Source organism: Phalangium opilio, unplaced genomic scaffold (assembly GCF_054372755.1).
Source record: "Phalangium opilio isolate 3A_F unplaced genomic scaffold, DU_Popi_V2 ptg000031l_1, whole genome shotgun sequence".
In the NCBI taxonomy this organism is placed as follows: Eukaryota; Metazoa; Arthropoda; class Arachnida; order Opiliones; family Phalangiidae; genus Phalangium; species Phalangium opilio.
In genome coordinates this window covers 10,520,168-10,547,452 of record NW_028324158.1, presented here as the reverse complement: position 1 = coordinate 10,547,452, position 27,285 = coordinate 10,520,168, and the positions used below count along the sequence as shown (strand labels likewise).

General features: G+C 37.7%; 1 protein-coding gene across 6 annotated transcripts in view; it reads left to right on the top strand.

Annotated features, from left to right (window-relative positions):
- Window positions 1–27,285, top strand: part of LOC149690564 (protein YIPF6) — a 100,547-nt gene that overhangs the window by 14,684 nt on the left and 58,578 nt on the right. For 3 of the 6 annotated variants that reach the window (XM_089870134.1, XM_089870132.1, XM_089870136.1), the window contains exon 2: window positions 16,735–16,889. The exons of the other annotated variants lie outside the window; for them this stretch is intronic. The gene's annotated coding sequence lies outside the window, so the exon portion shown is untranslated. The remainder of the gene's footprint in view (window positions 1–16,734; window positions 16,890–27,285) is intronic. 6 annotated transcript variants of the gene reach the window in all.

Sequence of the window (27,285 nt, the reverse complement as noted above, 5' to 3'; positions counted from 1 at the left end):
GATGGTGCTATGTTTTTGAGAAGTCGACTAATACATACATAACCCTGTTTTGTTTCTTTTATAAATATATAAGTATGGTTCTGCGGCAATTAAGGGTGTATAGTTTTGAATTGTATTGTTCATTGGACTTCCTTTCAAACCGGAACTAACTTTGATTTTCTTTCTTAGTCCATTTGAATTAAGGGTGGAGAGATCTCAGACGACTATGCTTTCTGTTCCCATATAATCCGACACTTAAAGGGATACGTCGGACTGTAATGTTTTCTTTTTAATCGGAGTGAGCGTGTAAAATAATTAATATGTCAATTGGAATCATGTTTCTATCTGCAGTATTAAATGAGATACGAGCTGTTAGTATGAACGGATACTACGCGTTGGATTCTCCGTGAAGCACTGGAGACTACCCCTATTGGATGACTAGTACAACTTGACGGATTCGTCCAATAGGAGTACGCCCCAGTGCTTCGCTGGGAAGCCTAACGCGTAGTGCCATCCATTACGGAAACTTAATTGCTTGTATCTTCTTTAATATTATAGATAGAAACATGGTTCCAATTAACATATTCACTATTTTATACGCTCTTTCGATTAAAAAATAAAACGTTTTAGCCCGAAGTATCCCTTTGACAAAGTTCTAGAATGCAGAATCCCTTTAACAAAGTTTTGACATAACTACATGCTCGACTGTTTTTAGTTACACATAAATTCCGTAACAGTTAAGAAAGAGGTAAACTGTGTATGTGTATTTTTAAATTTAGGCGTATATTTTCTGAATTGGTCAGCGGCCGGCCTTCTTTAGAAAAGGGGTATAAGATGAAGGATGCTTGAAATTAGTTCGCAATGGCCAGACTTTAGCCCCAAAAGTTCTTTAAGAGAAACTGTTGGCTGTGTACAGTCTGACCAGTTAACTTAACGTAACTACGTATACTTACTCGCAGCCTTTGAAATATTTTTATGGCCCTACAGTCTAAACTTTTCAACGATAAAGTGTTATAGAGTTTTTCCCCTAATTTTGCTAATGGGCCCGGGCACAGTATAGAAAATTTCCTTCTCTCTATTTCTGTCTTTAGAAAGTCCTTAGTAAGGCGTAAATTTCAAGTTAAATTGCTACACCCCTTCTCAATATTTAAAGTCTCTCTTTAGTTTTTGAAAAACAGTTTATAACAGTCAAGGAGAACTAAGTTTATGTTTAGGAGTTTGGATTCCGATTGGAAAATAAGGTTTTAGTTATCTACTACCAATTAACCATAACTAAGATATTACTATGGGAGTTTAATTTGAATTTTAGATATTAGTTAGGAGGATCATCGTATGTTTTAAATATTTTTGGGGTGGTTTTCAAATGAGGGAGTCGTCACTACTATGGAAAGGTTTGGTCTTTTACACTGCAATTGACCATATAACGACTATTGTGCAATACAATAATTTCACAATACAGCAAAGGTGTAGTGTATTTACCGAAAAATTTCAGTGCACCCTTATTAAAATATGCAATTAAAAATTATTTAGATTATTACACATTCCCCAATAATTGCACTTGATCGTACGACAATGCAACCTAACCATTTGAATTTGACCTTGAAATGACAAATATACTAAATAAATTTGGTGGCAAAATATTATATAACACGAAACCGATCCTTAAGTCTTAGCTATATCCGAAAGCGAAATTGATTTTTATTACAGATAAGGAGATATAGATATCCTCTTTATAAACATTCCGATATTTTTTAGTTATTTTATCTTCTTTTCTTTTAAAGAAGCTGGTCGATTTATATAGTGCATTCAAAATGACATAACATCGAATTTCTTACCTTAGCATTTAAGGCGAGAGAAGTTGAAATATTTTACGTAACTATATACTTTAATTTCGAAATAGGAACCCAATTTTTGGGCATTTGTGAAGCCCTAGAACTTCAAATCGGTCTATGTTCCCGAAATGGTTGGTTCCCATGCAGAGCATGCAGAGTCCCTGCTTTTTCGTTTTAAAAAAAGGGATCTGTGTACTACGACGTAGTTGTTTAGTAACCATAGCAACGTAATAAATGCGGGGCTTATATTATACCGTAAGTGTGCCTTTGCTCCATTCGCGTCACTAGAGTTAATACGGATTAGGTAAAAAAAATCAGATAGGGGTCAATAGTAGTTTAGTTCCCTTGGTGAACGTACTTTCTTCGCAATTAAATCTTTATATCTGAACAGATTAAGGTAGGTTGTTGTTGATAGGTCTAGTTTCCATTCGGTGTTATTGAGTTATTCGCTAGTAGTCTATGAATTAAGTTAAACGCGTAGTAAACTATCGTAATTCCAATACTGCCCCGCCTTACCTTTATTGACGTTTTCACTTCAAACGAGGCTATGTATTAATATCCGTTCTTGGAATGAATGAAATGTTGCAGTAAAATCACGCCTTTGGTATGAATTTTTTTATCAAATTAACGTTGAATGAACCTTACTGGGAATTACTATTTATTATTGATGAGAAATAGACTCTAATGAAGTATTTACTTAAGATGTTGTTAATTTGCAATTAATTACGATATTTCTCCAATTTTTTCCTGGGGTCTGCAACTATACCCCCATAGCTTGCAGCGTTTATTACTGGCATGCGCAATAGGTTTTGTTACTTTGCTATATTATTTTTGTTTTTGAAAACTGGTGACCGAGGCTTAGTTGGGATCGTTGGGTCTAGCCTAGTTCGTTCGCGACAAGTTTATTTATAAGTAGCCGCTGGCTAAGGCCTAGCCCTATTTTAGTTGCACTTTGTTGTTGGGAATAACTCGCGTTAAGAAGTTGAGAGACTTTTTATATACGGAAATTTCAATAGGAGAACCGATTACCTATAGTCAGGCTGCGGTAGACTCCATTTTAGTTAGGCCTAGTATTTGAATTTTGTCTTGTGCCCAAAGCAACGTACTGTATGTACCATACCTGATAAGCAGTGAGTCCTCTTTTTCCTCTCTATAAGGGTGTGTTAGTAGTTTAGCTTTGTGTACGCTGTAAATTGAACTTGAAATGGATTTATATTTAGGTGATGTTTTTAGCTCAAGCGCCTAGTTATAAGAACATGACATGTTTTAAGGGCTTAACGGTGGAAAAAAAATACACCATTGTTAAAAATGGTGTTTTATTTCAGTTGAATTTAGGATAAACATAGAAAAAAGCTTGTTGAAACCTAACATCATACGTTCTCAGGTTTTATGTGGGTTCTTGATCTATTTAAGTCAAAGTCTGGACGCAATATTAAACTAATAAAACACTTTCGAGGAGTGTCTTTGGTTCTTGTTAAATATAAAAGTGAAAATATTCCTAATGGGCCGCATTTAACAAAAAATAAAAATAAAATAAAATAGTACTTGGCGGCCTGTAATCTTTTATGCAGAGAAGGGTTTTTAAAACATTATCACCCCCTCAACCCGGGTCTTTTGTTTCATTTTTCACTCTCTCTGATCCACCACATTACCTTAATCCTCTTTTCCGCCATATTTCCCCACTTCCTCCCTTATAACTATGTTCGACTTGTTCCCTTTAATGAAGTCAAAATTCGCAGCAAAGGGTGCATTTCTAACAACCCTCCTTCACTGCTGTTCCATCTCGCCTGCCCCCAATTAAATCTTCATTCGCAGTTATTACGCGTACAATTTTCTGCATTTTTAAGTGCATTTACGTAAATATATTCGCGTACATTGATTTAATAGAGATAAAGGCGTGGGAAGGTGAATATATAATGAGATGGCGTGGAATCATAGATATTAGGAATAAATATAACTTATGGAAATTTATTAGAAATTTTTGTTAAAGAGGTTAAAACATTTTAGGGTTTTTTTATAACGAGATCGGCTAGGGTTCACAAAAATCTGGGAATTATTTTGGTGATAAGGTTATCCTTAGCTTGCCCCAAATCAAATGTATTTTAAAATATTTAATTTTATTAGGGTATAGCTTGAAGGGACTGACAATTTGTGGGTTCTAATTATTTGAAATACGTCACAGACACCACGTGACGAAACGTGCCAAAGACTCAACATGGAGTGGGGCTTAACATCTAGTCATTGTTTTTCCGGAAGTAGTTTTCTTTCAACCACGCCTCTCCTTGGTCACGTGCCACTGCCGCTGCCTTCTTTACCTACCCTTCAAAGTATTCTTTGCGAATCAGCCTTAATTTTAATATCTATGCGTTGGTGGTAGTCCAGCCCTGTCTCCATGATACTTCAACGTTACCTAAGCCTATAAGATACACCTTAATTCCAACGGGGTCTACGTATATTTTTCGGGGGAAAAACTCTAGCAGGAGTTAAGTTTTAATGGGGATGGCAGGTTGCGTAAAGAATGACAAGCCTTAACGGATAAGATAGGGACAGCGGTGCTTCAGTGGCACGACGGTGGACGGTGGTAGTGGTGGTGGTAGAAAACTAAGAGGATAGCCTGAGCTATGGGCCAGCCACTATAAATATAGTCGCAGTTTAACGGGGAAGATAGGCAACGGCTGTGACGTTAATTTGGGTTTTACTCGCTCGTGCCCCTCTACTTCCTGCTTTATATATATCTCTCCGTCTCTTCCTCTCTCTCTCTCTTTCCTCTCTCTCTCTCTCTCTCTCTCTTAGTCTTAAGCGGGTCAGAGACGTGTTGGTCTCTCTTTCCAGAGCCTTACACGTCTAGGCACGTTTCCCCTTCCTCCTTCGGCGGTTGCTATAGTTCGCCAGAATCCATATTGATGGCGCCACTGGTTCTAGGAATGTCGTACAAGTTCATGGAATATTCCATGAAAGTTTAAGCGTATTTGACTAATGATAGCAATTTATTTTTGTAACCCTAAGAGGTCTTATATGTTGGTTATTTTTGTCGTGATTAAATTCCATGAAATTTCCAGGTATTATAAGCATTTTTCAGTGTATTTCAAAGTTCTATAGAGTTTCCTTGATTGTGTTTGGATTAATTTCAAGGTCTTGATACCATTTGGGGTTGTTCTACTGATTTTAAAGTTATACCTTGTGTTTGGTTGGATTATTCCATGAACGTTTAAGCATATTTCAATAATGATCGCAATTTACTTTTGTAACCCTTATATTGAAGAAATTCCATGAAATCGTTAGATATTATTAGCATTTTTCAATGTATTTCAACATAGAGGCTCTGTTTATGACGTTTCCTTGTGTTTAGACTAATTTCAAGTTCAATATAGCCATTTAGGGTTGTTATACTTTGTGTTTGGTTACGGTTTGTTTTTGATGTTGGCATTATTCCATGACTTTTCCTTGGGTTTTTTGACCCTTTATACGGTGATGGAGTAAATGTTTTTCGAAAATCTAGCTCATTTATAATCGAAAGCTCATTTAATTTCCAATGGTAAACAAAAGCAAAGAATAAACAGTCCAATAGAGTAGCGTATAAATCTATTCGAGCTAGCAGCCTCTTTTGGTCGGCGCGCCTTTCCCTGAGCTGATAAATTCTCTTTTGACTGTATCTATCTTGAAAACGTGAGCGGGAATTGAATTTCTGATTAAATAGAGAAACAAAAGAAGAGAAAGCGAAAGGATAAAAAATACAAGAAAATACTAAGCTTTCGTTCTCGCTGCCAGCTTCTGCCAGCAACTTGCGCATCTCTATGTCGGAATCACTTCCCTCAAGCAGGATCTGTTAGTGCTTTATTTTCTTTTCTTGAATCTTCATTTTTTCTCAACTCTCTGCTCCTCCTCTCTCTCTCTCTCTCTCTCTCTCTCTCTCTCTCTCTCTCTCTCTCTCTCTCTTTCTCTCTCTCCTCTCTGAGTTCTCGGTGTCTTTGCTCTTTCGCTTGAACCTTTTTTTTTTTTTTTTGAGGTTCGCTTTTACAGAATTCTCACAAAAACACTCACAAAAAAAAGGAAAAACCCTCTAGCTGATGTGATATACGAAACTCTTACTTTTTATTCAAAGGGACACCCAATGTAAATGACCCAACCGTGATTTCTCGCAATGTATTTTGTTTCGAGGGGTCACTCACTCACTCGCATTGTTTTTTATTGGTGTCCGAAAGATAAGTATCTTTTACTGTAGGTTTAGCAAAGGTTTTGAGGGTTCCATGGTCAGTGTTGACTCCTTGATGTGTAGGACAAGATTTCTTGCGGTTATTTTGTAATTCGAAATTCGAACCTTTCAGAGATGGTCAATATAGGTTTTTTTTCGTTAATTACTTTAATAGTCTGTTTTCTCCAATTTACTTAGTAAAATTAGTTACTGTAACTGGAGAGCTCATTATCGGTCCTAAATCAGTTAAGCTTTTTCTATTTTTTTTTATTTCAAACACTCCTTGTGTCCCTGGGATTGAAATTCCATCTCAAACTATTTATCACCTTGCAGCGAATAATAATAATATTAAAAAAGGTGTCTTTTATATTTAAATTTTTTTTTTCTGCTAAGATCTAGATTGTTTTTTTTTTTTATTTCTCTTCCCTGGAATATCCGACTTTGATCGCCCGTTAGTATACTTATAACAGAGAACCCCGGGGCTTACAAAATTACCTTGAACTTTAACCTTCTTTTTTTTTGAAGACTTCATTAATTTTATTCATCGAAATATAGATTTTTCTCTCTCCCTAGTTCTCTCTCTCTGGAACGCAAAAGTTCTTTATTCCTATATACACCCTACCCCAAAATTTCCCGCAGGTGCTACTACCTAAACCATCGCGATCGTAATAAAATGAAGTTCGTGCCCGGTACGCCATTCCTTGTCGACGTAATTAAAACTTTTAGATTCTCTATCGCTTAATTCTGCAGTGCCATTGCTAGAAATCCGACATACTTTTCATTACAAATTGTTCCATTCATCGGAATTCCTTTTCTACAAAAGGTATAATAGAAGTTTTCAGTCGTTAGTCATGGCCCCCCTACCTTATTATTAGTACTTGTACTTGGTTGGAAGATGGGGTAGAAGTTGGAGAGACTCTATTAACAACCGCCTCTCTCTCTCTCTCTCTCTCTCTCTCTCTCTCTCTCTCTCTCTCTCTCTCTCTCTATTGTCGTTAAAAATCAGACCTTTTCGACGAACCGCGACTAATATAATGATCTATAGATTACCGGTAGCTAGCTGCATTGTGTAATAATAGGTTAAAGGTTATGGTGGAAGAGGATGGGAATATTTTGAGGAAGAGGATGTTGGAGAGATGGAGGATGAGGAGGAGAAGAGATCATCCCGGATGCTGATGCGCCGTACCACCAGCATCCTCGGACTTATCTTTATACGTCTATTATTATGTTATATTTAGAACATATCTTTTGGTCAATAATAGGTCATTTTATCAAGGGTTTCGTCGTTGGTCAATGCGACCGGACCCGCTTAAAGAGTATGCATTGTTCTTGTGACTGGTTCCTTTCCACTATTTATCGAACTATTGTGGAAAAGCCAAGCCCCCGTTGTAATGTTATGTAAATTAATTTAGAAAATTCAGTAACCTTTGTTTTATATTTCGTAATTTAAATTTTTTGTTCTTGTTCTTGTAGGTATAATTCTGATATTTTATATCCACCTTAGTTTAAAATTCTCGGTGTCTTCATCTAATAAACTCTAAATAATAATTAGCCGCTTAAAGTACATGTAATTTATATCCATTAAACGCGCGCATGCGTGGTAATAGTCTCTTTATAGAGGAAAAATATTAATATTCATGGAATGCATCCGGTAATTTCCGTGGCACCAGGTATATAGTCGAGATAAGCTTATTAGCGATTATATTAATATCTTAGCGCCTTGATAATTAAATATCGTGAATCAAATAACCTAAGAAGTATTTAATTTCGTTAAATAATTTAAATCAATTGTATGCCTATTACAAGAACGTAGATTAAATCATTGGGATTTGGAAAAATTATACTCTGGGATCGATACAAGATTCTAAGAGACTATAGAAACCATCAAACTGGGAGGGGGGAAAGGGGGACGGTAATTGCAAACTGAATACTAAAATAACTTCATCCATAACAAGCCTCATTCGTGATATCATAAATTCATAAGATAAGTTCCTTCCGTAAGTTTGTCACTGGTTACAAACTGGAGCTTGTCATGAAGTGATTGAAGTAGGTCGTAGATTCGTTTAAAGCGACGCCTGGTGAGGCGCTATCAAAGGCTTAGTACAGACTAAATAGGACCTAGATGGAAGTCCTGCAAAATTAACAACCGAGTGTAGCACTTCAATTCTCGCTTGTCGTTCTCGAACTAGCTTGAGCTCTACGTCTCTAGCATTACGAAGTGTCATACTTATGGAAGGAACATATCATATAAACTTATGGTGATATACACATCATTTGAGGGCGTGCAGTTGTAGTAGACTGTTTGTAATGATAGCTGGGGAAGGAATTAACCATATACCATAGAACAGAGAGGGAATGGCTCAAAATTGTCCCCAAATTGAGTCTCATTAAATTTACCCTTTATCTAGATTAAATATTTACACAGAGGGCGCTTTTGACTCAAAACAAAAGTGTGTGTACGACGTGTTCCTATAATATACTGGCACTTTTAAATTCGTGCTTTTAGCCCCACTCCCATGGCCATAGAATTATAGAACAAAAGCTTCTACGGATAGAAGTTTACAATATGTACTTCCAGCTTCCTGTTTCCGGAAAGGAGAGACAGCTTCCTTTTAAATGAGACTGTGTATGGAGATTTTGTTGATTTCTATTTTTCAGGCCTTGTATCGGAAGTAACGTAAACCAGAAGTAATCGGATCGATATATTGTTATTTAAGTGGAAATTAGTTTAAACTATATAATAAGGAGTACTGTAAGATATCCATTGGGAGCATAATGGATGTGTGGAACCAGGGTACAAATTTTGAGTGAAATCGGTTGAAATTTGTGGTAATTATGAATTAATGAACCAGGGTATACCAAATTTTCAGTGAAATCGGTTGATATTCATGGCAGTTGTGAAGTATTAAATGATGAGCCAGGGTAGAAATTTCAGTTAAATCGGTTGATATTTACTTGTCAGTTGTGAAGCATTAAATGATGAGCCAGGGTACAAAAATTTCAGTGAAATCGGTTGATATTTATGGCAGCTGTGAAGTATAAAATGATGAACCAGCGTACCAAATATCAGTGAAAACGGTTGAAGTTTATGGAAGTTTTTAAGTCTGGAAGCAAAAATTAAACGCACTTTTATAGTTTGTTAATTCACTTCACTTCTATCTTCTGCTGAAGTTATTTATACCAGAATTAGGGATGGGAAAATAAGGGTGACGTGATAATATAGCTATAGGTTGCATTCAAGTTGCCTGTTACACTCAATTAGCGATTTAGCGATGCTAAGATTGAAAATGACGTGCGAGAGAGCTCTTTGCTGTATATTACGAAAAATGAAAAGGAGCTGGAACTTAATATTACGTGTGATAGTATCGCGAGACAACATCCTAAATGCGGTGTAAGGGATTGCCGTGTTTACGTGTAAAGCACCCCCGTAAAGATGTCTCGCGTTTTCAACAAACGTATGGCAAATTAAGCTTCTGTTTTAGAACTTTTCCCCTGAGCTCCAAAGGAGCTAAAGTGAAACGTCAAGATATTTAACACGCTACAGGTTTCTTTTTTTTTAGTTATGTTAGCCAGGGCTTAAGAAGAATATTATAATGGAATAAATATTATATATTGCATAGCGCAAGGTTATACGTTTTAACATAAGTTCATAAGATATGTTCCTTCCATAAGTTCGTCACTGGTAACTTAGAAACTGGAGCTTGGCATGAAGTGAGGGAGGTAGGTCATAGATTCGAGGTAAAGCGACGCCTGGTGAGGCGCAGTCAAAGGCTTAGTACGGACTAAATAGGAAGATGGAAGTCCTGCAAAATTAACAACCGAGTGTAGGACTTCAATTCTCGCTTGTCGTTCTCTCTCGAGCTGTAAGTCTCTAGGTATAAGTAGTGTCATACTTATGGAAGGATCATATCTTATATAATCTTATGGTTTTACTAAGAGTCATAATGGAAAACTGATGCGTGTATTTAGTGAAACTTTAAGGGAGAAATCGAATTCGATTACCAGGAAAAGATTACATTAATATAATATCAAGCAAGCACCTTGGCACCGGATCAATTAATTAGTTAAATATCTTGTGCCTCTCCCCCTCCCCCCTTCATCATCTACCTTTTGATCAATCGATTAGCATAATATTAGATTAGGCTAGCTAGCTCTTTCTCCAATATATTGAAATTTCACGGATGGGTATAGGGTCATGAAATGATCAGCTCAGCTTATAAGCTGCTGGTCAGCTATAGGTATAACGTGACTGGGAAATCTCCCCCGGAGCGTTGAGCCCCTTGGATTTGGTGGTCTTTGGGATGTGTGCAGACCACCTCCAACTAAAATCGATATCCCCCAAACCCCCCGATCGACATATAGTCTCCAAAAACCGGAAACGAATGGATAGATACTGACTAAAAGTGTAGGCGAGCCAGAAGTGTCTGTGTGTGTACATTTAAGTGGCTAGATATTGCGTGTTTTATTTACCCAAATGTGTAATAATAAAGGGTGTTATAAAAGGGGTGTGATATAGGTCCGAAGTATAGTCTGCTACCACGAACTTTCTCGTGACGTCTTACCTCGGTTTTGGCGGCCATATTGGACAGGGTTGCCACGGTTCAGGGAAAACCTGGAAAAGTCAGGGAATTTAAAAATGGGCCGGAAAAGTCAGGGAATTTGATTTTAGCGGGTAAAATAAGTCTTCATTGAAAGAGTAATGAAATTTTCTCCTCATCCTCTCTTAACACTGAAAACTCAAGAGCAATCCTTAAAAATGTCTAGAATTGTTTTTATAAGCACTCTCTAAAAATCTCTTAGACTGTTATTTATAGTTAAAATGTTTCTTAATCATTTTGATGCAAGAAATACAATGGAAAATTTTATGTAGAGAGGTTATTTAATTATAAGCACTCAAAAAAGTGCTGTAAATATTTACACTTTCGCCCTAAAAGGTCAGGGAAAAGTCAGGGAATTTGGTTCTCAAAATTTCTTACTTAATTTTCAATGGGGGTCAAACGTAATTTCCAGCACTTAACACTTCGCCAAAATTGCGCATTAACATTTCTTGAACTCTCGTTTTAACCCCCGCCCTACCCCCTTTTCTATAAACCAAAACTTTCAGGGTCCGCGAAACAGTTCTGAAAACGGATGTCAATTAACAGGGCCACCTATATCCACTTTGGAAGCTTCCTTCCTCTTTGGAATCCCTGCTTTCAAAAATAGAAGAAGAAATAAAAAAAAACCCACCGAATTTCTTTTGCGCCACAGCTTAACGATTTCGAAGTTAGAAAAACATTGCTATATAGACGATTCGGGACAAGAGTTAACTGTAGAAAAACGTTAGGTACAAACCGAAAAAAGAAAAAAAATTAAAAGTCCTTTCGAAGGATGACCAAGATAGAGAAATGCGTTCTTACTACGCTGTTAGTAAGAATCCCTCGTACTCCTATAGTACAGTTTTTGTGATTTCTTTATAGGTCTACTACATGTGATGAATTCCGGGAATCTATAGACTATTTCATTAATTACTTGATGAGAAACCAACACATAGGGAAGGGGTGAGGGTGTATTGTTTTGGCCTCAGCATGCAAACGTAATGTTTATTATTCGTGGTCACAGAAAGTTCTGATCGTTTATTACAGTCCAGTTTTTAACTAAATCTCGTATTAGATAGATATGCTTTAGACCAAAGGTATTTTTTTAATTCATTATAACTCAAAAAAACACTTATTAGTAATTCTTTAGTATATAGCAGTGGTTTTTTAGCTATTGCTACAGGTCGAAGGTCACGTTCTTGGGGGTTATTTCCCTGGCGCCAAGATGCAACGCCAGACGGAGGCAGAGTTCAGTACACGTCCTGGAAAGCTGCCTCTAGCGGTGCCTACAAATAACCCAAGAAGGTGTCCTCCAGTCTCCATCACCTATGTCGTGTTTGCTTCTCTTGTGCTGGAATTAATGCAATGGTCTATTCTTGGATAGTTAGTTCTTTCGTTCGTTCGTTCTTGGAAAGGAAAAGGATTGGAATATTATATAGTTTGGTTAGGAGGCCATGCAGGAAAACTATCCCCCAGGGTTTCCACGTCAACCGCATTAGCCCATTCTGAATAATTCATGCTAGAACGAACTCGTCTCCTAGCTGGCTCGCACCACCATCCCGTTCTTGAATCTACTTCTACTATACTCATAGCTCAATGCCGCGCCTCTGCTGCCGCTGCTGCATACATACCAACTGCTTCAATTTATCTGACAGACTCGGATTCTCTATTCTCTTCTCCATGGCATGGCATGGCTCGATCTCGCGCTCCTTTTTTGACCCAAGGAGCATTCAAAATAGGAGTAGGGAAACTTTAATTCTCTTTTAACCCTAAAATCGTCTACTTCTTTGGGTCTTGGTCTATTAATTGGCATAAGGGATATAGTGTTGACATTAAGTTTACTGTCATTAGATAAGAGAACAACTGAAGGCGTGCAATTTTCATCATCAAAGGGTGTTCATCAAAATTTGTGAACGAAAGTGGTCTAATTTCCTTTCCTTATATTAATCCTCCTTGCCGTATCTTTTCTCTCTCTCTCACACTCCATCCCGTTGCAATGCGGTATATTATATAAGATTGGGGATGCTCTATTAGGAGGTTGCATAGGCGAGAAGCTCTTCTCTTTATTTAATACCACATTCCAGTCTATCTCTAGCTGTACTCTAGGTAAAAGGGAACACTAGCTCTTAACCGAGTCGCTACGAGCTGTCCTGTTTATTTTAGGATTATTGGACAATTATTTTACGTCTTTCAGACCTTTTAAAAGTTAACCCTTTTTTCCCACCCCCCATCTCCTTCTTTCTATCTCTCCAGTTAGTTGTTTTAGATACAAATAAATGCCTGTGATTTTGTGTTGAATTTCGGATTTCGACTTCCTTTCTGTAGGGTATAGCTTTAGTGCACCATGGTTTTATTAGCCTGGTTGTCTCGGTTCCAAATGGATTATTCAATACTTATTTAGATGTGTTCCAATATTGGGACAAGGTTGACTTAGCTCTCGGAACCCCTGGACAAATCAGGGATTTTTAAAATTTCTGACTTTTCTCAAAACTAAACTACTAAAATTTATCAGGGAGAATGACTTTAGACGGTTAGGGAAAACATTTAAAAGTCAGGGAATTTTGAATTGAAAAATCCTTGGAAATTCTTAAGGAATAAGTAACCCTAAACAAGAAGAAATCCTCACACCCATTCTTTTGGGTGTTATATATACTTTATACATCTTTATCGCTACCATCCGTATATACCATTTGTTTGATAGTTTATTTGATTATAAGTCACTTATACTTGCAAATAGGATTTAGGCAATATTTCATCGTGGTGTTTAAGGACCCTTTAAAATAGGGGATATCCTTATAACCTGAATACGGAAACGAGCTTATTACGCAGTCGCCGAGGCTTTTAACGGCCGTTTTCCAGCTTTAAACCCTAAATCTGATTATTACATAGCACGCCTTAACCGTATCCGTTATATAGAGACCACTTTAGCATTGAAATTTTCATCTATATTTAATGAGCTTCGACTTTAAGGGGTTATACTTAATATTGTAGCCTTACTTATTATACGTACGAGAGATAGTTTACTTACAATTTTCATATAAATGATTTAAATTATAAATATATATAGTTTTCGATGCGTGGAATTAAGGTTTTTGTCCGATCCCTCCGATTTCTGTTTGGTCTCGTTCAGACTGATTGGTAAATATTCGTGTATACACGTTCTCTTGGGGTGGTTTACTTAATGGTTAAAGTGTTTTGTAATCTTCATTAGCATACTTGGGGGCGTTGACTATAAAATTTGGTTATAGGTTTTGCGCCCAAGTATATTTGGCGGGAATTTAGGTCATGTAGAGCTAAGAGGGCTTGACTCTCAAATACGCCGGGAAACTGCATGGGAAATGAACACGTGTAAAATTGGTTTGGCGCTTAATAAATAAATAAATGGATGTCGCTATTGCGCATGCTTAAAATTATGTAAAGGTTATTTCACGTGCCACCAGATTTTTCTCTTACAATTGCACGTGAAAAAGATTGAACATTTTGGGGGGGGGTGGTAGGAGTTTTATTACGTAATTAAACCAATTAACCTGTAAATTTATTTATTTTTTATTTTTTGACTGTATGACCCTAATAAATTTTTAGCTTTGTTTAACCTGAGCCGTGTATGTCCTAACCAGGTCTAATAAAAATGATTAATAGGCCTAATATGGCTGTCTAATTAACCACGATGACAAGGTCATAAAAAAGGTCAGAAACCCATAAGAAGTGGTGGTGGTGGTGGTGGTGGTAATAAACTAAAGCGGAATAACGGCTAGGAAAAACAATAGTAAAACCTTTTACGACTCTTCGATGTAAAAAGCCTTGAAAAAGAGAGCTTGGAAGAAAGTACGTAAAAGTTTTTACGCCTTTCTTTTAAGGGTTTAAGCATCTTGAATCTGGATTTTTCTATTGCGGCATCAAAGAATTTTAAGCCTTAAGGTTTTTCGAAGACTAAACTATGAGTGTAAAATTCCTATTCGGATAGAGCCCTTTTTAAAGTTAACGTGAAACAACATTTAATCGAAAGAAAATTTATTTTTTTAATTGTAATGAATTAAGTTGGTTTATATTTTTGATTGGTATTAGATCCAATGACTGGGCCTTTAAAGGCGATGCAATTTTTTTGACTCATTTAGATGAGTCAACTTGAGTTGAGTAAACTAGTTGGGTCTCGTGAACAGATGTTGAATAAGTTGAACCACCGGGTGAAAATCTGGGAACAAATCCTTCTGCGTAGAGTTTGCAAGTTCTCTCCCCGCTTGTTAAAAGGAGTTTTCCTCCGCGGTCTAACCCGGTTTCTCCTTTCCATCAAAACTTGCAGAGGTTAACGGTAATAGTTAGTATAGGGCGCTGTAGGTTAGCTGTGGCATAGGGGCTAGCCACCACCCCTCTATGCATTGTAAAGGGACCCACCTGTAAATAAGTCGCGAGTTGACTTAGTGTGGATATCCCTTCCTAGACCAAGCTTAAAAAAAAAAAAAAAATAAAAATAAATTGATCACCGACTCAATTTTTTGACCCATCTAGTTGAATCAAAAGTTGCATCGTCTGGAAAGGCCTTTAAAAGGACGTATGGTTATTATAGAGTCGCCAGTTTTCAAGATAACCGCTGATTTAAACCGTAATTTGCGATGCAGCTCGTCATTGGTATATAAAATCAATCTGTGTTCAAAAATTTATGGTTAAATCAGTTGAAATTTAGCGTTATTTCTTACTTATATTATATCTGGCAGTCATTTTCTAAGATGGCCGTCCTCAGATTGAAACGAAAACGATATAACAGATTATGATAAATCAATCTATTAATTTTGGTTAAAATCGGTTGAAATTTATCGAATAGAAGGAAGTATAAAAATTTACATTTTACTTCCGCATGCATTTCCGGTATATCACAAACTGTACACGTTTCACTGTTCCTTTTTGAAAGAAAGCTCGTAGAATCTCAACAACAATTTTATTAGAAAAACCTTTAGAACATTTCGCCTGGAACACATACACACACAACTCCGAGGTTAGGTCGAATAGATTTTTAAACATTAAAAAGAGGTAGAAGAAACGTAAAGGCATGCAACTTCTGAAGAATCTACTTATTCTCGAAGCGTGCATGCATGCTGTCGAATGTTCTTAAAAGCTAACTTTCTTCTTCCGATTTTTTAGGATCCTTAAAAAAAAAAGAAAAAGAAATTCTTTCGTACGACGTAACAGAATACTGCCTGCCCAGATTTTTATTTTAGCTCCCCCCCCCCAAAAAAAACTAGCCCGCTTCTTCCTCCAAGGGGCTTGCCCATGTATTGTCCCACGAGGTTTTTGGGCATTCTCTTTTGAAATTCAAAACTACAGATCTCTCAATCCCTTCAGCGTTTTTACCGTATACTTTTGTTACGTTCCCAAAGTTTTTAGTAACACGGTGAGGGAAAAGGATTCGAGTTTTTGTTGGACCGGCTTTTTAGGGTCATCATTAAATGGTCTGTTTTTTTAGACCCTCTCTAACCCAAGTTTAAGCTGTGTATCCCATCCCTAACTTAGGATAAAAAAATTATGGATTTGGATTTTACATGGATTTTGGATTTCTAACACGCAGAGCTCGGGTTGGGTTCTTAGATAAATTAAATAAGGATTTTACACGTTACATGTTTTTTGATTCAGAGTGGTGTATCGATCGGAAGGTTAAATATAAGAAATATACGATTTATTTATGCGTTTTAATATGATTTATTTGTAAGTTTAAAAAATTCTGCTGGCAATTTTAGTTTAATTTAATTTTATCCAAGATATAACTAAGTTTTATGATAAAAAATTGTTTTACTATAGCTTGTGTTTAACTTTCGATATGTGAAATATTTCAGTTTGGTTTCATGGAATTTAAATTAACAATTAGAATTGCTTAGTAGTTCATTTCATACTCTTTGAGCGGATTGTAAGAGAGAGAGAGAGAGAGATAGAAAATGTTTATGATAATGGTGTATTTCTTCCCTTGGCAATATATATATAATTCTTCCTTTGAATATATCACGTGATGTAAACATCGTAAAGAACAATTTAGTTCTGCATCTTAAATAACCAACAATATCCTTAATATTCTAAAACAACGCCAAATAACTTCGTATACTACCGAATATTTACTGATAAATTGTTTCTGGTATCAAAAGGTCTAATTCTCCCTCTTCAATTTCAGGTTATTTACCGTGACCTAATACCTACGCACACGTATTACTAAACTCCGGAGATCTTATAGGACGGACGTCGTTCTTCTAAGAACTCATCTCCATCCTGCACCAAAAAGTTGCTCCCCGCAGGCCTTTCAGAGCACTCCCGCCAAAAGTTATCACGGTAAGATTCCCGTCATTTTTATCATCTCGCGGAACTCAAAGTTTCTTCTTTTTTGGCGCGAACGTGCATGGTAGGGGGCGGGAAATAAGGAGCAAGTCGCGCGCAATTTATTTGACAGTTATCCGGTAATGTAGCGAATGCTTGATCCGTATAGGTGCTGAAGTGTTATGTAACTAGGGGTTGGCTAGGCGAAAGAGAGTCATTCCAAAGAACCTATTGAAGTATATGGACTAGTGCGCGCTATACCTTGGGCGCTAGCTGTTGAGAAATCTCTAGCTCCTCCATAAGGGCTTATGAAGCGAAAGTATATCATGGGAACTGCGCGTGAAAAGAGAAAATAGTCGGAATGAATGCGAAACTATCGCGCCCCATAAATATTTGCTTTTCCCATCCCCCTTTTTTCTCTCCTATACCCTGAATGTCGTTTATCTATTCTTTTCTTTACTGTATTTCGCGCCCTTATATGGGATACTATACGTAACTTATCCCATGAGATCTTCGTGGCGCGCGTTTTTGCGTTTTTGGCGGGAAGCAGCACGTGTTAATTATCCGATGAGATCTTCGTGGCGCGCGTTTTGGGGTTTTTTGGCGGGAAGCAGCACGTGTTAAATACATTTTATATATTTTTACATACTGTATAACAAAATCACGTGAATTACAGATGTGATTATGTGAAATAGTTTAAAATGACATGTCTAATTTCAAAAACAATTGTGTGACGTAGCACCTGACAACTGGTTCGCCCATGATTGGGTCACTCATTTCTAAGAGAAGTTAAACCCATATTATACCTTACTATTCACGTCCTTCTTGTTATACTCCTTGCAATATCGCTGGCGTATCTCTTCTTCTTCTTCTTCTTTCTTTTCTTCGAAGCCAAATAGGCAGACTGAGTTTGAGAAGCGCCCTCTCGCTACAATGTCCGTCATTTGTCATTTTGGGGACGACCGCGAAGACGTCACCATTTGGTGCAGTCGCTCCATTGGTTTTTTGTTACCCAATTTTCGAAACGCGTACCGCTAGCCTAGCTATGCCACCACACTATACTCCAGACAACGTGCCTGCCACGGTACCTAACGACCGCCACCGAATCTCTCTTTAAAAAGCTTTTCAAAGTATAAAAAGTAGCTATGCCCTTTTTTATGGCGGTGCTACTACTATAGTATAGCACTCATTTTATAACCAAGTTTCCTTGCCTCCCCTTCTTGGCCGCTCTTATATCTATATACACATTGAGGAATGCATACAGATGATTGGAATAGTCGTGAAGACATTTTCTCTCAACGTATCTGGGCGGATCTGACCTCGCGTTGCTTCAAGCCATTGAGGTCTCAGTTAGAATTTAAAGACGCCATCAGAATTATAAGGAGTGACGGGATAGTAAGTTCTCAAGGCCGTCCCACAAAACCCGTATGGAAATAAACATGGGATGTATGTGGGGGTATAATGATTCCAAGTAGTAGTATGTATTCCTGACACATTCTGTAACCATTCTCCTGTCTCTCGAACCAATATTCATCTAGCTGAGTCGGCTTTTTTTTTGTCAAACTCTTTCTTCTTGATAAAGTAGTGTCCGTCGGGAGACGCGGAATGCGTGGGACAGTTGTTGTAAAATGTTCATTTTGCGATGGGGTTTCCTATAAAGGGATATTTTCGGTTATTTTCTCGCTTGGGTTAAGCGTGGATCTTGTGAAGTTTCTGCTGTTTGGAATGGGAAAGCAGGGTGCTTTGTCGATGTAATGCAGGATCGAGGAAGATCAGGATTCTAGTATTTGAAGGTCATTTTATCGTTCTCGGTACTATTAGGGCGGTCACCCATAAATGGGATCTGGTGGGTTTTTTTCTTCTGGTGTTTCAAGGTCAATAATAATTGCCTTGCAATGACCGTTCTTTCAAAGAACACCTTAAATACTCATCTCAATCAAGTTTATCTAGACTATACTGCTAGAAATTGGGGTCCAGGAGGGATATGCAAATGAGGATCTGTTTGTTTCTGGTATTTCAAGGTCACTTGAAGAGATTTCTTTCGGACAACAATAACAATAACATCTGTTTACTTTGTAAAGTCTCAACTATAGATATTTAGACATTTTTAGTCTTTTAGATCAGTCTCAGTTCTACTCGGAGACAAATTGTCGTAATACTGTCCCTTTACCGTTTCGTTTTATTTTTTGATGGAACTATTTCCATCTTTTTCTTCATTAATCGTGTCTCCTCGAACAAAGTCGCGTCTCTCTCTCTCCAAGAAGCCCCAGCATATCTTCTTCAATGTGAAGGCTATGAGACCTCACGAAATTGAATTACGTTTTTAAGAGTTCTCTTTCAACAGTTTTTCTTTCCCCCATCCCTCGTCATAGATGCCATAATAGTTTGCTCGTAGACTTTTTCTCTCTTTGGAAGAGGATGCTGGAAAGAATGATCTACTTGCTCTGTTTTTTTTTCTCTATATTTTTCTTCCAGCATTTTTGTTATATGGACTCATTCTTAACTTCAATGACTTTGCGAAGAGATGCGATCATGATGGGGGTATTGAATCAAAATCTTTTGTTATAGTTGGTATGAAATGGCGAGAAAAACTGTCATTTTGTGTGTGTTTTTACTTGAATGACTGACGTAACGTCTTAAAAAAAATGTGACATTGTAATGTTATTGACTGGAAGGGAAGTTATCTTTACTCTGAACTTTGAGGGTGCGTTTGAAAGTTTCTAGGAGTGCTGTGCGATACAAGTGACATTACTTTATAATTTTGCTTAATTACTCGAGCCCTGATTGCTAATTTGTAACCTCCAGAATGTAATATCGTAAGTGGAAATTTAATAAGTTGAAATATAATATGTTCGAAGGATTTCTACGTCCGTAGAACCAGAGTTTTAGGTGTAACATGAATTTGGTATGTTGCAGGATATTTGTACAATGGTAGGAGAGCAAACGTCTAAAACCCCCCTTTAAAGCTGAGTCTACGTTCCTAAACCTCCCCTTGTTAGTTAGATATCTTGGATTATAGGCGAAACATGTCAATCGTTAAATTAAACGATATTTGTCAGTTAGGAAGGGGGATGTCAAGCTATATACGCTATAGAAACAGGAGGGGATGGGGGGTGAGTTAATAGTATTGTGTTAATGAAAAACCCCTTGAGATAGGTTCGGAAGAGGTCCAATCTAATTGATTGCGTTGCTGGTTCCGCGTTAGCCTTAGGGGTTTCTTCTTGGCATCCCCCGACCTTACCAATAATGTTCCCAAGCAAACTAGGGCTAGCTAGCGCTAGCTTGGACCGAAGATATTTTTCTAGAGCTGCATTTTTTTTTTTCGAGTGAGCCTTTCGTCTTTTGGTTTTGCCCCAGCAGCCAGCGGGACGGGACGCTAGCGCTTATTCGGACCGTTATTCTTAGTTGGGGTGTTCTAGGATTCTGCAATAGGGGAAGAAGAAAAAAATTGCTTAGCGTCTTGGACGTCCGAGAGAGACCTTAGATTAGATGGTTGAAGTGACAGTGCAAGGCCCATTCGGATTATGCCCCTTACGTTCACCATGCTTGAGACTTACTGAGAGCTCGTTCGAGAACGACAAGCGGTATTCACTAGAACTCGGTTTTGCAGTCCATCTTCCTATTTAGAATATACTAAGCCTTTGACAGCGCCTCACCAGGCATCGCTTTACCTCGAATCTATGACCTACGTCACTTCATGACAAGTTCCAGTTTGTCACTGGAACATATCTTATGAACTCGTAGGTTCACGTTGGTGAAGTCGGTTTTCTCGCTTAATTAGACACGTGTCTTGCTTTTCTACAAGTTAAAGACTTGATAATAACCATCTTATCTATTAACCCTGGTCTTTGGAAGGAAAGGGTTAGTTGGCCACGGACGTCTCTCCTCGCTCCTTTGCCGCTCTGTCGAGAATACTCTGGTTCCCCCGGGATTCTACACCAATCTAAGATATGGCTCCTCGGCTTGGTGCTCTCTCACTCGCTTTATCTATAACACGGACGAGATGCGTTGGGTGCATGCCTATTCTCTAATAGACCTCCTACACTATCTCTCACTCGCTAACTCATGCACTGACTTACCCTACCCAACTACGTACTACATACACCCTTCTTAGCTGAACCGTATCGTAACTCCCGATAATCCTGTAGGCCTAAACGCACTTCGGATATAGGCCTAAGGGATTCAATTGATCAAAATTGAACTCGTGTGTTTAAGCAAGGTTTAAGCTGGTAAATGCTGAAGAGGCACTATTGTCAAAATGATGTACCTATTCTACAGGGTCCTGTAATTAAGCGAAATGTTCATAAACATTCTCTCCATATAGTTAACATGGTTAACCCTTTAACATGGTTCAGGAATTTCCTTTGAGTATATGTTATAGCTCTATTTTCTCTCCTTTCCAACGATACAAATACTTGGGATTACAATAATCAGGGCCCAAGTAATTAAACGAAATATTTATAAACGTCCTACTCATGGGATTAACAAGTGTTTATTTACACGACACCATTTAACTCTGGTACATGAAAGTCCTATTTGAGTTCCCAAGTTCAATATGAAATAGTATACATTACCTTCCCACCTTATATTTGAATTATATAAGTTGAAGCTAACTTCACTCTTATTGGGTATTAAGAGCCACCAAGAAGGGCACTGTTATCCACCAATGGCTGGAACTTCATTCTTTGCCCCTAGCGACACATTCCATCGAAACGATCGGGGCGCCAAAGTGAGAAATTTGTTTTCCCTTTCGTAGCCAAATACCCTTGGAACTCTCACCCCCCCTCTTGTCCCCGGCGTCTGACCCCCCTCTCTTAGCCTTCCCCTATCCTATAGACTATCCTATAAACACAATACTATAGTAATATAAAGCTTCCTTAAATCCCACAACTCGTAGATATAGGGTTACCCTTGCACCTTCTCTCTCTCTCTAGCTTGCATGCCTATCTAACCCTCTTCACGATATTCCTATGGGACTAAGTGCCGCACCATTATATTATACCAAACTATATAGTGTAGAGAAAACCCAAACTCTTAGGGCAAAATAATGCCCCATAAATATAGGGATTTAGTTAGGCCTTGGTCAGTAAATGTATATGAATGAAAATTGAATGCGTTTTTAATATTTCTATAATTCGTCTACGTGCATTCGTGGAAAACCATCCCTGTTTGCTCGGATCGTTGTATGGAATGTGTTACCCCCTTCCCTAAAGGATTTAGTCTACGAGGAATTTGTACAATAATATCTAGGCCTAATTTATTAAAATTTTGTATCGATAAGATAATATCCAACTGAAGATTAAAATCAAGTTTCGAAAACTTTAAACAAAAGATTGCGCTGTAATCCGTTTCAAACACGCGTCTTTGTCCCTACGGTATACAGGGTGTTTCTGATGATAAGTCTGCCATAAATTAAAGGGTTTGTTATTTGGGACAATCTGAGTGGAATGTGTTAAAGAACATGGGGTCAACAACAGATATGGACTCTCGAAAATTATTTGACCCCTAAAGTGACACTTTGCACTCACTTTGACCTTATAAGAACACGCCTCTTAATTTATGGCAAACTTATCAGAAACACATCACTGTCTACCAACAGCGTTATAATTTCAAACGAAGATGCTTATCGTCAAAATTTAATTATTTTAAACTATAGATATACCTATCTTATAGATTATGTATGATTATATATATTAAACAAAATTTTAATTGTGTCCCCGGGTAAATTCGTCGTAGATGTAATCCTCTTTACGTATAATCACTTTTAATTGGAAAATTCTCGCGATGCAGAATTCGTAATAATAATTTTGCTTGGGAGCTGAGACTTGTATGCTATTATTATAATATAAGAATGGGCGGCTTTTAAAAATTCGATTTTCGCCCAAAATTGTTTCTCCTCAAGTTAACTTTGATAATAATAGCTAGAGAAACTCTTTCGAGCTCAAAATCAAACCGAGTCCAAGCGAAGAGATAGTGATACCCATGCAGTGAGTTTCTATCTTCCATGTACTCTGGCATGCATCGGTTATTTAATGCAGATGAAATGGTTGAACTGTTTGATAGTTGCCTTTATCAGGGACTGCGTTTAGTAACCGGCATCAAAAACATCGATGACTAAAAGATGACATCAATGTCTTACTGAACGGTTTTTCGCGTCTTTGGGCGTGACGTCATGATGCTCATCGGATGCCCATCAGAAAAATCAGCTGTGAGAGGAGGTTTTTTTTTGATGAGCATCGGATTCATGACGTAAATTTCGTCATTTTGCGCCGCTACAATTAAAATAATGTAGAATTGACAAATATTATCCTTATGGATAATAATACTAAAAAGCAATATATTATTTCGGTAAAAAATGGATTCTGACAGAATTTTGATTTAATTGATAAATTGAAGTACAATATCTTTGTAAATATCTTGGATTTATTATTTAAGCCTCTGCCGTAACGTTATCATAATACCGTCGCCATTAAGAAAAGCATCGATTAACAAAACTGTGCCGTTCAACAACTGCAACGTCATCATGACGTCAAAAGAACACCGATTTCATTTTCCCAAACTTCGATGTTTTTCCTGATGAGTGTTACTGAACGCAGCCAGGGATATTGTGTACAGGGGAGACTTGGTCATGTGTCCCTTAAAAAAAAAGAAAGAAAAAGGTATTTCGCGCACTGTTCTGCGCAATAAGCCTCTTTTATGTAGCTAACAGGGAAGACACGGGGGTAAAACTTTGCCTTCCGTCTCGCTACTCTGCGCCTGCGCTCTAGACGTTTTTGCGTTTAGAAAGTGCGCAGAGACGGTTATGGGTCCGATACTGAGGGTTTAAGGGTTGTCTATACTTCGTTTTACATCAAAGAGACCTTTTTAGACAGATTTAAGAGAGTTAAGTTAACTCGTGGTAAATAGTTGCAGTTGTGCATGCAATATGCATTATGGAACTGATCAGCGTACATTTAAATGTAGCTGTACTACTTGTGAAATGAGACCGCTCATTCTTATTTCCAGCTTCATAAACGCAGGTAGATTCTAGGTGTCATAGGTCAGAAATATATCATACAACGATATCTTACTCAAAAATAAGTGTTTGTCTTATCCGTTATACGTGTTGTAGGCTAGTTCCTCAACTATCTCGTCACATTTTTATCCTCTACATCACCCATCTCCAATTTCTCTTCCATCGCTGGGTTGGCTTGATGCGCAGCGCGTCTTGGTCCTTTTCCCTAAATTCGTCTTCAATTTAACCTACTCGAGAGTGAAATGTGAGTTTCCTTAGCTCTCTCTCGCTCTCTCGTCTATCCATGACGGTCCCTGGAGTCGTTACTCGATGGAAACGTCCTACACCGTTAGTCTTACTGACGACTGATGTTGTCAACCTCTTTCCTTGTGTCCTCTTCCACTCTCGCGACTATACGCTCCCTTCGTTTCATAGAATAGGATTGGATAGGATATACGGATGAAAGTGGGATACCGTAGGACTGGCGCTATCAATTGGGCGCGACGGGGCCTGAATTTATGGCTATTGATTGGTGGAAGGGAGACTCCGAGCAAGAGAGAGGGGGGGGACCCAGGCGCCACAGTCGCGAAGATGGCCGCCGTGCGCCTTTAGTTTAGCTATAGTCGCCCGAAACTCGATAATGGTAGAAATATTGTGGCCGTGTTAACCGAGTTAGCTAGCCAACCTAATTTCTCGCCAGGCTCTGACTGCTCCAGTTATATTTTTTTTTCTGCAGCGTGTTCAACGCCAATTTATTTTTCTATATTTTTTTCTTTGCTCTTCATGATGTTTTCATCCTTTTTTTATATATTTGAATTGCCCGAGTTTCTTCCCTTCATCCTTCTAAGGAATTCGCTGGATCTCTAATTGAGTAAAGCCATACAGGCCATGAATTGGTTCATTGTCATCACGAGTGTTAAAGGCACTAGCGTTATGAGTGTCTTAAATAATTTTTGTCAGGTTGCGTTTCCTTTGACGTAAGTTGACCCGACTTCTCTCCTGAGCTGTTATTATTTCCAATCCTTTTTCATATTCATAATTGAAATTAATAAATTCATTAAGGAAAAACGGGGGGAAATATAGCCGGGGAAACTCAAAGCTAATGATATATATCTTCCTGACATTCACTCGCTTCCAGGCAAAACTCTAAACCGCAAACTCCAAATCAGTTTAGAGGAATGAAGGGATTGTTGTGTTTTGACATTGTGTAAATACTATGATCCGCCGAGTTCATTAGACGGCGCGCGGTTTAATGTGGACTTCCTCTTGTAAATTGTATAGTTTTATATTTTGGTATATAGCTTGTACTCGGTCCTTATTACGAGGTTAATCTACGAAAATTAGTCCCTTTTTCGCTTATAGGCATTTGAAATAGGCCTAATTTAAATTGAAGTTTAAAGTTTTATTTTTCAAAATGAGGAACTTTTTGAACTTGATGTTTTTCAAAACAGTTACAACCTAAAAAACAGATTGATAATTTGAATGTTTCTTGGAATATTCAGATTAATATTTTTAAATATAAATGAAAAACAAAACGATTTACCTTTCATTCAGAACTTGGTTTTAAATAATTAATTCCTTGAATTTTTGAAGGTCTCTTGGAGTCTCGGGCGCGTAGGCATTTGAAATAGTCCTAGTTTAAATTGAAGTTTAAAGTTTTATTTTTCAAAATGAAGAACTTGATGTTTTTCAGAACAATTACAACCTAAAAAACAGACTGATAATTTGAAAGTTTCTTGGAATATTCAGAGAAATATTTTTAAATCTAAATGAAAAACAAAACGATTTACCTTTCATTCAGAACTTGGTTTTAAATAATTAATTCCTTGAATTTTTGAAGGTCTCTTGGAATCTCGGGTTATTAAGTCATTGGGGACAGAAACGTTTTGGGGGGATGACAAATGAAAATAATTCTAGAGCTCTAGGAGTTCTTAATCTGCAATTCCAATGAGGAATATCTCATCGAGGATAAACATCTCGACTGGAAATTCTCTCTCTCTCTCTCTGGTCCTAATCGACGGGAATCGATTACGTTCTTCTTAAAAACTAGTTTTTCGTTTCTTTTCTTGAATGAATTTACTACTAAAAGCTTGCTGCGATTTTTCGGAGCTTCGTAGCTTATGAATATTTAATCGATATTTCATTCTCGTTTTCTTAAAATAATACTAGAACCCCGCAACCCGTCAACTCTAGAAGAAGAAGGAGAGAGAGAAAGAAGAGATCCCCAAATCCCTGTTATTTCAAAGTTTTATCCTATTACAACAAGCCAAACTTTTTTTCTTCTCTCTCCTGGCTTCCTTCTAGAGCTAAAAGTTTTCTTTCGCGTTGATTTTATTTAAAAGTTTGGTCGTAGGTCTGTCTGTAAGGGTTAAGTGCGTAGTTATAAATTATTATTCAATATTAAGGGGTTATTTCAGATTAAAAGGGCGTAAGGGTCATTGCTATGATAACCATCCCTTGAAATTGACACTACGAAGTTTATAAGATATGCTACAAAAGTATGACACTTCCTGTGCTTTGTCATGTTCGGGAACGACAAGCGAGAATTGAAGTCCTACACTCGGTGGTTAATTTTGCAGGACTTCATCTTCCTATTTAGTCTTTACTAAGCCTTTGATGCAGCGCCTCAGCAGACGTCGCTTTACCTCGAATCTATGACCTACCTCCCTCACTTCATGACAAGCTCCAGTTTCTAAGTTACCAGTGACAAACTTAAGGAACATATCTTATGAACTCATGGTACTATCCCTTTAAACTGCAGACACTACAGGATTTTCCTGATACATTTCTTTCACCGTCTCTTTTCAATTTATATTAAATATTTTGGAAACTTGTCCAGTTATCGTGACCGGTCATTATAATTGCTAATGACGTATAAAACTGACCGGATACGAACGATAACCTTGGGGCGTTTCTTCTTATTTTTCCTATAAATGACTGGATTCCAGCTAGCTCTGAATGAATCTGCCACAGTTTCCGATGATCGGATAAAGTGGCCAACTAACGCATTTTGGAGCCTGATGTAGAGGTTTGAGTTTAGTTTTGGGTGTGTGGGGGGTCCGTTGCTGTAATACTCCCTCCGAGGGCTGTGGTAATGGGAAGACAGACGGACATTGATGGATAACTTAGGGAATATATTAAAAGAGGTCGCTTTCGACGCCCCGTATGACTTTCTCTCTTCCGACGCTTCAAAATTCTACCACACTACCATCCTCCTGGCGAGCGACTTTTAAAATATTTAATCTATTGATAAATAATTTAGTGACACCCGCTCGCTCGCCAACCCGCTCTCTCTTTTACGGGGGCAGCTGCTTACGAACTTGTCTCTCACGGACTGTTCCTAATATTCCTACACTCCTCCATGGTCCTGGGAAATGGATTATGAAAGACTTCCCTATGACCCCCCAAATGTTCTGA